Genomic DNA, 13,050 nt, shown 5'->3' on the forward strand with positions numbered 1-13,050 from the left:
GTTCAAGTTCGAAGATGGACCATATCGGTTCATGTTTCGATACAGCCCCCATATAAACCAACCTCCAGATTTGATTTCTTGAGCACATATACACCGCAATTTTTATCCGATTTGCTTTAAATTAGTCCAAATAACGACCGATCTCCCCATTTTACTTCTTGAGAGCATGGAAAGCGTATTTTTTCCGATATGCTTGAAATTAAATATCCACAAAATTAATGAAATTAAATATCCCAATTTGGTATATATATGTCTACGATTAGACATAGCCCCCATACGCATAGATCTCCCGACTTTTTCAAACCATGAAAACCGAAATTTTCATACGATTTGCTGGAAACTAAAGATCTGGGAATATTTTAGATACAAAAGATGCTATGCCGCAGCAAAAGACGTCATATTATATATGTGACAATCCGTAATAAGAAGATGTTTTCAGAGAAAATTACTGTTGACCATTTCAACAGCCGTTGTACTGAATTTGCAACACTTCTTAAGGTGTGATCCCAATCCATTTTTTGGATGTGGTTCATATCACAAACATTTGAGTAGACGTTTTGATGCATCGTGTTTAATGACGTTTGTGGCGGAGTGCGCTGAAGCGTTGTCTTATGCCAACAGACCCAGGGAGAAGCGAACAAGCTTTTCAATTTTTAAACAAGTATATACGGCCGTAAGTTCGGCCAGGCCGAATCTTATGTGTCCTCCACCATGGATTGCATAGAAAATTGTACTAAAGACTGTCATCCACAATCGAATTACTTGGGTTGCGGGAACACTTGCCGATGGAGAGGTAAGTTAGAGGTGTAAGTTAGACCATACGGGGTATGTATTAAACAAAAAAGGCCGATTAAATACGTATATAATTCAGTTTGACAAAATTTTCTATAGAAATAAAATTTTGAAAAAAAGTTTCTATAGAAATAACATTTTTACAAAATTTTCTATAGAAATAAAATTTTGACAAAATTTTCTACAGCAATAAAATCTTAACAAAATTTTCTATAGAAATAAAATTTTTAATAGAAATAACATTTTGACAAAATTGTTTATAGTAATAAAATTTTGAAAAAAAAATTATAGTAATAATATTTTGACAAAAATTTCTATAGAAATAAAAATTTCGTCGATTATTTTTGGGGATCGGCTATATATAACTATAAACCGATATGGACCAATTTCCACCATGGATTGCATTGAATATTGTACTAAAGACTGTCATCCACAATCGAATTGCCGACGGAGAGGTATCTTAAAACTTCTTAACATGGTCTTCTCAATTGTAAGTTAGACCATACGGGGTATGTATTAAACAAAAAAGGCCGATTAAATACGTATATAATTCAGTTTGACAAAATTTTCTATAGAAATAACATTTTGACAATATTTTCTATAGAAATAAAATTTTAACAAAATTTTCTATAGAAATAAAATTTTTTATAGAAATAACATTTTGACAAAATTTTCTATAGTAATAAATTTTTGACAAAATTTTCTATAGAAATAAAATGTTGGTAGATTATTTTTGGGGATCGGCTGTATATAACTATAGACCGACATGGACCAACTTTGACATAGTTGTTAGCGGCCACATACTAGCACAATGTACAAAATTTCACCGCGTACGAAATTTTAACCGGATCCGATGAATATTGGTCCTCCAAGAGCTCCGGAGGTCAAATCTGGGGATCGGTTTAAATGGGGGTTATATATAATTCTGGACCGATGTGGACCAATTTTTACATGGTCATTAGAGACCATATACTTGCATCATGTACCAAATTTCAACCGGATCGGATGAATTTTGCTCCTCCAAGAGGCTCCGCAAGGCAAATCTGAGCGTCGGTTTATATGGGGCTGTACGTAAAAGTGGTCCGATATGGCAATACCGTCCGACCTACATCAATACTTGTGCTTGTTTCGTTAGGAAGTTAGCGTGATTTCAACAGACGGACGGACATGCATAGATCGACTCAGAATTTCACCACGATCCAGAATATATATACGTTATGGGGCCTTAGAGCAATATTTCGATGTGTTACAAACGGAATGACAAAGTTAATATACCCCCCATCCTATGGTGAAGGGTATAAAATAGATAATAAGAAAATAAAATTGTAACAGAAAGTACTGATAAAAATAAAAGTTGACATTGTCCAAATAAGCTTCTAAGGCACAACTTCTATAGCAATGCAAAGAATCAAAAAATGGAGTACTTCCATGTCCATGTAAAATTCATTGGAGATGATCCAAGTTTGCACTAGTTCCGGATCACAAATTTGGGGTCCAAACTACTTTTTATGCACGCAGAGAAGAAACATGGTTGTCAAATTATATTCGAAGAGCAAAATAATATAATCTATTTCTGCGGCGACCATGTAACATTTTCACCTGCAACCATGTTGGCTCAGTGAACATGGTTCTAAGAAAAATAAAATTGTCCTCGTCTAAAATGTTATTATATTGATAAAAAGAATTTTGTTTCCATTAAAAGACAATTGTCACTATCTAAAATGTTATGGTATTAGTAAGAAATATTTTTCTTCCAGTTAAAATAACATGGTCACAACCTAAAATGTTTTGATCTTTATGAGAAAACTTTTTTTTCGTCGAAAAAAGGACGCCACTTGAGAAAAGAAAACACAAATTTAACTTTATTTATTTGTTTTTATTTATTTATAAACTCATTCGTTGTTTATTTGTATTTATAATATCGTGAAAGCAAACATCGAATATTTTTATACACCATATTTAGTTCGTGCCCAGCAAATGTACCAACGCAGACATTATGTAACTGCAAATAAAAATGAATTATACCATATATCAAAATGCAGAAAAAACAGGTACATTTTTTCAATTACACTTTCCTTTTTTGTGTTCACCTAAAACCACGTGCCACTTCTGAATAAATAAATTAACACAAAACACATTAATTCCGTATTCTCCGTCCATCCCAAGAAACAACCAACACACGACTGACGCGCAAAATGAAAATCATGTGTACTCAATGTTTTTAACAAATTCTTTTTGCTGCAAAAAAATTAAAAAATTAAATGGTCACGAAAACAATGTACATGGTCTTTATCAAAGATTATAAATTGTAGGAAAATAGGAAATTAGCTACTGAGGAGATCGAACCATTTACCAGATTAGTTTAATACTCGAACCAAACGCGTATACTACAAGTATTGACATAGCTTTAAAATGCAAATAAAAAGAAATTAAGTGCACGAAATAAATTTCCATAAAGGGGAAATGTATTTTTTTTTTTTTTGTTGCCTAAAATTTAACATAGTTTCATTAAGAAAAGTAAATCTTTCATTTAACAACTAAAAACAACTAAAAGATTACAAACCTGTATTGAACTAACATGGTAAATGCAACATTTGGTATGACGTAAGCCAATTCCCTATCTTCCTCAAATCTATAATCGTTGGTATTTATGACCATTTAATGGTTCTAGACATGTCTATACGTAACCTATAAAAAATACTTTTTTCTCTGCAAAAAAGTAAACAAATTGAATGGTCAGGTACATGACTTTCCCGACCATGTAATGGTCTCAAATTCTATCATTTAAAAAATAGAACATGTTTGCGGCATTTGAGAACCATTTAAATGCTCATTGCCAACATATATTTTTCTCAGCTAGAAAATTATTTTTACAAAGACAAAATACATGGTTTTCGCGACAATTACATACTCTAGATAAGCATTAAATGGATGCGGCAACCATGTTCAAATATGTTTTTTCTGTGCGTGTACCCTCCACCATAGGATGGGTGTATATTAACTTTGTCATTCCGTTAGTAACACATCGAAATATTGCTCTAAGACTGTGATGGACGATTGAGCTATATTCATTTTCATAATTATTCGAATAAATTGCTAATAGAAAGTTGAAATAATCTTCAAATGAAATGGTTTGAAACTTTAGTGGCGTTGACCGAGGCCTCAGTGTACCTAGTAAATATAATGCTTTTGTTTCTCAAGAATTGTTATTTGCGTTGTAAAAAAATAAAGTTGTTTTTGTTCGAATGCATTCTCAATTCTCTTTTTCTTTTCTCGACAGTCAGTGATTATTACTTTTATAAAAATATTGGTCACATTCTCCTTCTTTGATTTTTGTGCTTCCCAGCAATCTCTGTAAAATGAAAATAATAATAACAAGTGTTATATTTTTTCTTTAAACGTTTGTTTTATATTTGGTTTCTGGCTGAAATTTTCTGTGCGCCTATTTTACCCACAAAGTTCAGAGTATTTCACACCCTACAAATAACTTTTAATAAGCAATTATAAATATTGGCATTATTTCTCAAAGATTTCATACGAGAAAAAAAGTTCTCGAGGTTTTGTTGATTTTATTCTGGCAACTTTCCTTTTAAGGCAAGAGATAGTATTGGGTGTTCACACTACGTGGGCAGTGGCAACACTATATTTTTTTTTTTTGGGAATTTTTTTTTGACGTTTTGATCTCAAGTGAAAGAAGCGGCCTCGTTGGCCCTTGTCAAACTTCAACCAATTTTAACACTTCCTTCCTATTCTAAACGCCGAAGAAATCAGTTTAAGAAAGTTGGCAAAATAAAAAAATTAGAATTATAAGTGTAATCGATCAAACACTTTATTTTTTTCCTTAGAATATTGTGCCCATTTTTAAACGCACATAATTATTCGGAAATATTTTTACAGTCACAGGTAAAATTGATTTTTTTGTGGAAAAAGAAACTTTGTATTAAAGTGCTTTTTTTTAGAAGTCACGTTGTGGCGAAAATCTTGTTAAACAAAGCCTGCTTACGCTATATTCAATTGGTTAATCCACACACACAGCAAGACGAATCTATCACGAGGTTTCCTAATCCCAAAAATTGTTACCAGTGGCTGGTACTCCACGTGCCCCAGAGATTGGGACAGGAGAACCTTGGTGGCTCTACCTTCCAGATATTTGTGAAAATTTTCTATTATCTATTATCTATTGTGTGAAATTAAAATTTTCCCCAGACATCCAAATTGTTCCGCAGCTTTTGGTACCAGGCGGTCATCAACGCAAGCAAATTGCTTTGGTAGCCAAATAAACGAAATTTCATGGAATAGTCTCTGCACTATTCACAGCACATAAAGACTTCGTCCCAAGGAGGATGGAAAAATTCCATTCTGCACCATATGAAAAAAATAGATAAGTTATGTTGTCTTAATGATAGTTTTTATAAAATAATTTCAAATTTACTTCTCTAAATTCATAGGAAATTAACTTTATTAAAATGTGGTAAAGAATCTCAACAACAGCAGTCTCAAATCTGGTATTAAAAACATAATTCTAAGCAAAAATATAAAGAAACAAATCCAAGGCAAGAACAAATTTAAATTATTATTAAATCATATAGCAGCTGCATCGCATCGTGGGAAGGCCTTCAACATGATCCCGATCCGCCGGTGAGTTTTTATATACAATTCTATATATTTTACTGGAAAATATTTTTAAAAAAAGTTTCTTGCCCTGTACAATTTTGTTTGAGTGTATACGATAGTGTTTTTGTTCAATGGAATTTGCTGAAAGTGATATAACACATAAATTGTTTTTGTTTTATTTTACTACGCTACACTTTTTCTGAAGTGCAACAATACAAAATAACAAAAAAAATGTTTCGTTCATGTGTATAACAAAATTCATTGATTATTATTCATTCATATCGAAATGTGTTATACCACTCTCAGCTAATCTCCATTTGGCCACTCTCGTAAATACTCTCTCGATTGATCAATATTTGTAAAAGCAAGTGGAAAAAAAGACACAGATGAGATGAGATGCTTTGTTTTGTTGTTGTAATAATTGATATTTTTGAGATATTTCAATTTTCTAAGGTGACCATATATTTTAAAGTTTCCTTGCTCTAAAATCCACATATAGTTAATTTCGTTTGTATGATTGAAAAAATGCTAAGATATGAAAAAGGATAATTTCCTATAATCTTTACAACCCAAATTGTGTTTATTACAAAAAAAAAAGATCACATAGAAAAATCGTATTATACCAAAAAGATTGGAATTATATTTTTATGTAAGGATAGTATATAAAATAATGAATTGTTTGTTATTTGAAAAATTTAGATATTAAAATACGTTTAAGCCATGGGGCTGTAAAATAATTTTGATGTTTTCTTCCAGAGATGTAAGGGGGTAAAATGGAATAATTGGGTTTAAATTGGGGGCTCCAAGAAATATGTTTTGTCGATGGAGCATAGGTAGGCGAGGGTTAGGAGACCGTTCTCTCAATAACACCAGAGATGAACAAACTTAAAATTCGGCACCATAAATACCAAATTAAGGTTAGGTTTTTTTTTTTCTCAATTTGTGAATGGCCCATTTTTAGTTACAATAGAAATGAAAAAAGGGAGTCTATAATAATTAATTGTGTAATGGGAAATTAGTTTTGTAGAGGAGGACAAGAACCCCCCACCCGACTGTAGCTAGACTAAAAAGGCTCCCGCAGTCCTACCTGCTACAATACTTAAACGATGCTTTTATAAGAATTGAGACTTGGCATCAACAACCCAAAATTGGTTGTGGACATTACAGAATTTGGCGCCCAACGTGGGGCCCGAGGGACGCTGTCCTTTTGGCTCTAGTTTAGGTTTTTGTTAAGAATTTGTAGAGCTCATTAAATTTGCGAATTTTAGATATATTTTATTTCAAGAGTTCGTGTTAAGGAATAGTTTTCAGTAAATTTCTGGAATTTTTAGTATTTTGAAAATTTTAGTTCGAAATTACTAACCGACATTTAACTGTTTACATTTTCTTTAGCTTGAGTGAATGAGGCAAATATGTCTATTATTTTGCTTGTGCCTTGAGTTATTTTTTTATTTTGATTATATAAAACTTAGTTACCGGTGCCTATAGTATATTTAGGACATCATCGATTTTGCAATATGCGATTCAATGACCAAGATTCTATAGATGTGAGATTTATCAAGGGCAATATCTCTTTCCTGGTTTGTTTTTGTTTTTGAAATTTGAAATATTTAAAGGTACTCCATATCCTAGTATTGTTTGACTGTATTTATGATGATTTTACCGAAAATTTATTCCATTTCCCTCTCACCTTCTGTTGGAAAACAATTTTTATGATATTTCATACAAATTAAACAAAATTTATTCTTTGATAAATTATATTTTTCGATATAATTTTACTCATTTTTTTTTCTATTTTGCTTAGTAGTCACTTAGTGATTTTAATATCAATTGTGGCTACATAAAAATATATTATTATTATTCATCTATTGAATTTTGATATACCATTTTTTTTATTTCGGAAATATTTGTGTTTGTAATTTTGAAATGGATCGGACGCCTCCACCTGCAGCACAAGCTGCTATGGCACCTAGTTTGACGACAGTCGCTGTGGACTCTTCAGCTTGTCCTGTATGTGATATTAATATGGAAATAGGACAAGATTGTCTGACAATTAGTGAATGTTCTCACAATTTTCACAGAGAATGTATTGAGAACCATTTGTCAAGCAATTCCGAGTGTCCTGTGTGCAAAAGACCCTGCCAGCTCAGTGAGCTTAGATCTTTGATAGTGGCTGCCAAACCTCTTCCAAATCATAAGGGTAGTCATAGAGGGAAAGGCAGAGGCGCTATGTCGAAACACTACCATACCCGTAGTACAAGTCGTGTACTTTTTCAGGAATCTCAGAACCAGAATGTTAGCCAAATTTCTAATTCTCAGAATACCCCAGACCGTACGGGTCTACAATTGAGTCAGGGTCAGAATATTTCTCCGCGGGCTGCACCGTCGAATGCAGCCTCTTTAGCGATTGACTACAGTGAAATAAATCGAATGATTGAGTCCAATCTAAGTCGATTAATTCATAATTTGAATTTGGTTCCACCACATCCAGCGAATGTCAATCATAATATTCCACAGGAACGATATTCGAATTCCCCGCGACCTCCAGTAGGAAGTGCTAACAATGCTTCGAATCTCAATTTTCCCAATGTGAATAATAATCCGCTGATACCAAATACATCAAATGTTTCTAATATGATAAATTTTTCTCCAAGTAACTTTTCTAGTTCTAGTGGATTATCATCTGATAAAATCACCTCTATTATACAGAGTTGGAACATCAAGTTCGATGGGTCCCCCTCAGGTCTCAGTATAGGAGAATTTTTATATAGAATTACGTCATTGACGAACGACAATTTTAACGGTGATTTTTCAGTTATTATTCGAAATTTGAATACCCTATTGACAGGCAAAGCTAAGGAGTGGTATTGGAGGTATCACAAGCAGTCGCCTGCGATCAATTGGAATGACTTTTGTGTGGCGATAAAAGGCCAATATAGGGAATTCAAAACTTCTTTTGACATAAAAGAAGAAGTCAGAAACCGCAAGCAAAAGCCGAACGAAACATTCGATTCGTTTTTTGACGCTATGCTGTCAATAATGGACAGACTTCCTTCCCCAATTCCAGAGGACGAATTAATCGAAATTATTCGTAGAAATCTTCGTCCGGAAGTACGACAGGATCTTCTATATGTAAGAATTAATTCGATTTCACATCTTCGAGAGTTAGTTCAAACTCGTGAAAATTTTTTGAACGACGAATACGTCAGAAAGAATCTATTGATTCGTCAATCGAATTTGAGTGGAATTCCTCGGAGACACGTCGCTGACATTGACTTAGATGTAGACGTAGAGGATTCTGACGAATTACCTTGTAGCATAGATGTCTTGAATAGGAATCCTTCCAGTTCCAGATGCTGGAATTGTGATGATGTAGGCCACCACTGGCAAGACTGTCTTCAAGACAGAATGATTTTCTGCTATGGATGTGGGGCCAAGGATATTTATAAGCCCAACTGTGTGGACTGCAAATCTAAAAAGAGTAGTCTGCCAAAAAACTCGAAGTCGATAGGTCCTCAAAACTAACGGTTTCATATGAGGATCAATCTAATAAAATTTTACCAAAATTTCATTCAGATATGACCACAACCGATACTTGTAAAGAATCACTCAGACTTGACGATAAAATTATACCTCCGGAAAAAATTAAAATTTTGAAGAGGCCAGAGAATGAAAACCATGAAATTTCAATTGACACATCCCGTATTATTTTTCCAAAGGTACCCTACCATAAGCGCTTTGAATTGTATATGAAAAAGAGAGACGAAATTTTTAACGTTTCAACTCTCTTGACCCAGAAACGACCTAAACGGTCTACGAAACGTTTAAGGATGTATTTTAAGCGGCGAAAGATGTGTAGGAAATTTCTTGTGTCCACAATTATATCAAATCCGAAGGACATGCGATTTTATGCAAAAGTCTCGTTTCTAGGATTTAATGAATATGGACTACTGGACACTGGGGCAAATATAAGCTGCATTGGGGCAGATTTAGCTACCAATGATTTTTCAAATTATGCAGGATTTATGAAATGCAGGTCCCAAGTTAAAACCGCGGACGGAACTCCACTTAGAGTTCTGGGTTGGATAGATGTCCTTATTTCGTTTAAGCAACAGAATAAAAAAGTAAAGTTATTTATTATACCTTCAATCTCGCAAAGATTAATCCTCGGAATTGATTTTTGGCGCAGTTTTGGTCTTTTTCCCGATATTGTGGGTTCGGTTGATTTACTTTGTTCTGATCGAATTCCTGATAATATTTCAGATTTATCTGATATGAGTAAAGAGTGTGAGACATCATCAGATGTTAGACAATCGGAAAAATTTCCATTGTCAGATCAACAAAGTAGGCAATTGAAATCCGTAGTGGAACTTTTCCCGAATTTTGAAACCCAGGGGTTAGGCAGGACGAGTTGGATCAAACATGTTATTGATGTTGGTGATGCCTCGCCTGTTAAACAAAGATTTTATCCCGTGTCCCCTGCGGTGGAAAAATTAATGTTTGCAGAAGTAGACCGTATGTTGGAACTTGGGGTAATTGAACATTCCACCTCCTCATGGAGTTCGCCAATGAGGTTGGTGATAAAACCCAATAAAGTTAGGCTTTGTCTTGATGCACGCAGGCTAAATTCCGTCACGAAAAAAGATGCGTATCCATTGCCTAACATAGAGGGGATCTTCGCGCGATTGCCGAAGGCAAATTTAATCTCTAAATTAGATCTTAAAGATGCCTTCTGGCAGATCGGCCTGGACGATAAGTCGAAACATTTGACGGCGTTTACAGTGCCAGGAAGGCCATTATACCAGTTTGTGGTAATGCCTTTCGGGCTCTGTAATGCGCCACAGACTATGTGCAGGCTGATGGACGAGATCATCCCTCCCGATTTGCGTCATTGTGTGTTTGGCTATTTAGATGATCTCGTCATCGTGTCAGAGGATTTCCCCTCACATATGGAGGTAATGGTACGCATAGCATCTCAATTTCGCAAGGCTAACTTAACCTTGAATATTTCAAAAAGTAAGTTCTGTGTTACTACGGTCAATTACCTTGGGTATGTAATAGGGAATGGTGGCATCACGACGGATCCGGAAAAGATTAGTGCAATTACTAATTGGCCAGTACCTCGCAATTTAAAACAAGTTCGAGGGTTTTTGGGTCTCACCGGTTGGTACCGACGTTTCGTACCGAATTTCGCATCGGAAACATTTGCCATTACTGAGGTCCTAAAAACCAAAAGAAAATTCCAATGGAGTCAAGAAGCCCAAATAGCATTTGATAGGTTGAAAAAGTTGCTCACCTCTGCTCCCGTTTTGTCGAACCCCGATTTTTCGAAGAAATTCTTTCTTCAATGCGATGCAAGCGACTATGGAATAGCGGCAGTACTTGTGCAATTAGACGACGAGGGGCACGAAAAACCGATTGCTTTCATGAGCAAAAAGCTGACAACGGCACAACGCAACTACAGCGTTACCGAACGCGAGTGTCTAGCTGCTGTGGAAGCAATCAAACGGTTTAGATGCTATTTGGAGCTTCAAGAGTTTGAGGTTATAACCGACCATTCCAGTCTTTTATGGCTGATGCGCCAGCCAGACCTGAGCGGAAGATTAGCCCGTTGGGTTTTTAAGCTCCAACCATATAACTTTAGCATCAGCCATAGGAAGGGTAAAGACAATGTGGTTCCGGACGCTCTATCCCGAGTGACCTCAGATGATATTTCAAGCATTGAAATAGTACAGCCGATTGTTGATTTGCAATCTGAGAGTTTTGATGATGAGGATTATGTGGAATTGAAAGGGAAGATAAAGGAAAACCAGTCTAAATTTCCTGATATTAAAGTGATTGATCGGTATGTTTACTATCGTACAGAGCATTATTCTGGCGATGAGGAACCGGATCAATTTTCTTGGAAATTATGGATACCCCAAAAATTACGAATTGAGACAATTAGACGGTCTCACGATACTGTGGTTTCGGCCCATGGAGGAATGGGTAAAACTTTGGAGCTGTTAAGGAGGAACTTCTACTGGCCCGGAATGGTTCGTGATGTGAGAGATTATGTAAGGGACTGCGAGGTTTGCAAAACGACGAAGGCATCTAATGTTATAATGAAGCCGCCTATGGGTAAACAAGCAATCTCCATTCGACCATTCCAGCGCCTTTACGTGGATATAATCGGACCTTATCCAAGAAGTAAAACCGGTTTCATAGGGATCCTAATTGTCCTCGATCACCTAAGCAAATATCACTGGTTGTGTCCCCTTAAGAAATTTACATCGACAGCTATTAAAGATTTCCTCGAAAAGCAAATTTTCCATGCATACGGGGTACCAGAGACAATTGTATCAGATAATGGTAGTCAATTCCGTGCAAATGATTTTAACGCGTTTTTGACAAGTTATGGGGTCGAACATGTTTATACGGCATTTTATTCACCGCAGGCGAATGCCTCGGAACGAGTAAACCGTTCACTTATTGCGGCAATACGGGCATTTTTGAAAAACGATCACCGTGACTGGGATAGAAATCTAAGTGCAATCAGTTGCGCTCTTCGAAATTCCAATCATTTATCTATAAATTGTTCTCCATACCATGCCCTTTATGGGTTTGACATGGTAACCCACGCATCATCATACGATTTACTAAAGAAATTAAATCTTTTAAATGAAGCCACAAATGGATTGTGTAGGGATGACCAACTCCAATTATTAAGGACGAAATTAGGCAAGCATATAAGGGATGCATATGAAAGAAACAAAAGCCAGTACAACTTGCGAACAAGGCCGCAACAATTCAATGTAGGACAGACAGTGTATCGTCGAAACTTTGCTCAAAGTAATTTTGAGAAGGGCTTCAATGCCAAACTAGCACCTGTCTTCATTAAGGCGAAAGTGCGCGAAAAAGTTGGGAATCACTATTATGTGCTAGAAGATGAAACTGGTAAAATAGTAGGGACATATCATGGCAAAGATATAAAAATTTGACCGTCCTTTTTCCATCTTATTTGCCGGCGAAAACCGCGCAAATAATCCGGTTTTGTGATGGACGATTGAGCTATATTCATTTTCATAATTATTCGAATAAATTGCTAATAGAAAGTTGAAATAATCTTCAAATGAAATGGTTTGAAACTTTAGTGGCGTTGACCGAGGCCTCAGTGTACCTAGTAAATATAATGCTTTTGTTTCTCAAGAATTGTTATTTGCGTTGTAAAAAAATAAAGTTGTTTTTGTTCGAATGCATTCTCAATTCTCTTTTTCTTTTCTCGACAGTCAGTGATTATTACTTTTATAAAAATATTGGTCACATTCTCCTTCTTTGATTTTTGTGCTTCCCAGCAATCACTGTAAAATGAAAATAATAATAACAAGTGTTATATTTTTTCTTTAAACGTTTGTTTTATATTTGGTTTCTGGCTGAAATTTTCTGTGCGCCTATTTTACCCACAAAGTTCAGAGTATTTCACACCCTACAAATAACTTTTAATAAGCAATTATAAATATTGGCATTATTTCTCAAAGATTTCATACGAGAAAAAAAGTTCTCGAGGTTTTGTTGATTTTATTCTGGCAACTTTCCTTTTAAGGCAAGAGATAGTATTGGGTGTTCACACTACGTGGGCAGTGGCAACACTATATTTTTTTTTTG

The sequence above is a fragment of the Haematobia irritans genome, chromosome 4, assembly GCF_050003625.1.
Source record: "Haematobia irritans isolate KBUSLIRL chromosome 4, ASM5000362v1, whole genome shotgun sequence".
Lineage (NCBI taxonomy): Eukaryota > Metazoa > Arthropoda > Insecta > Diptera > Muscidae > Haematobia > Haematobia irritans.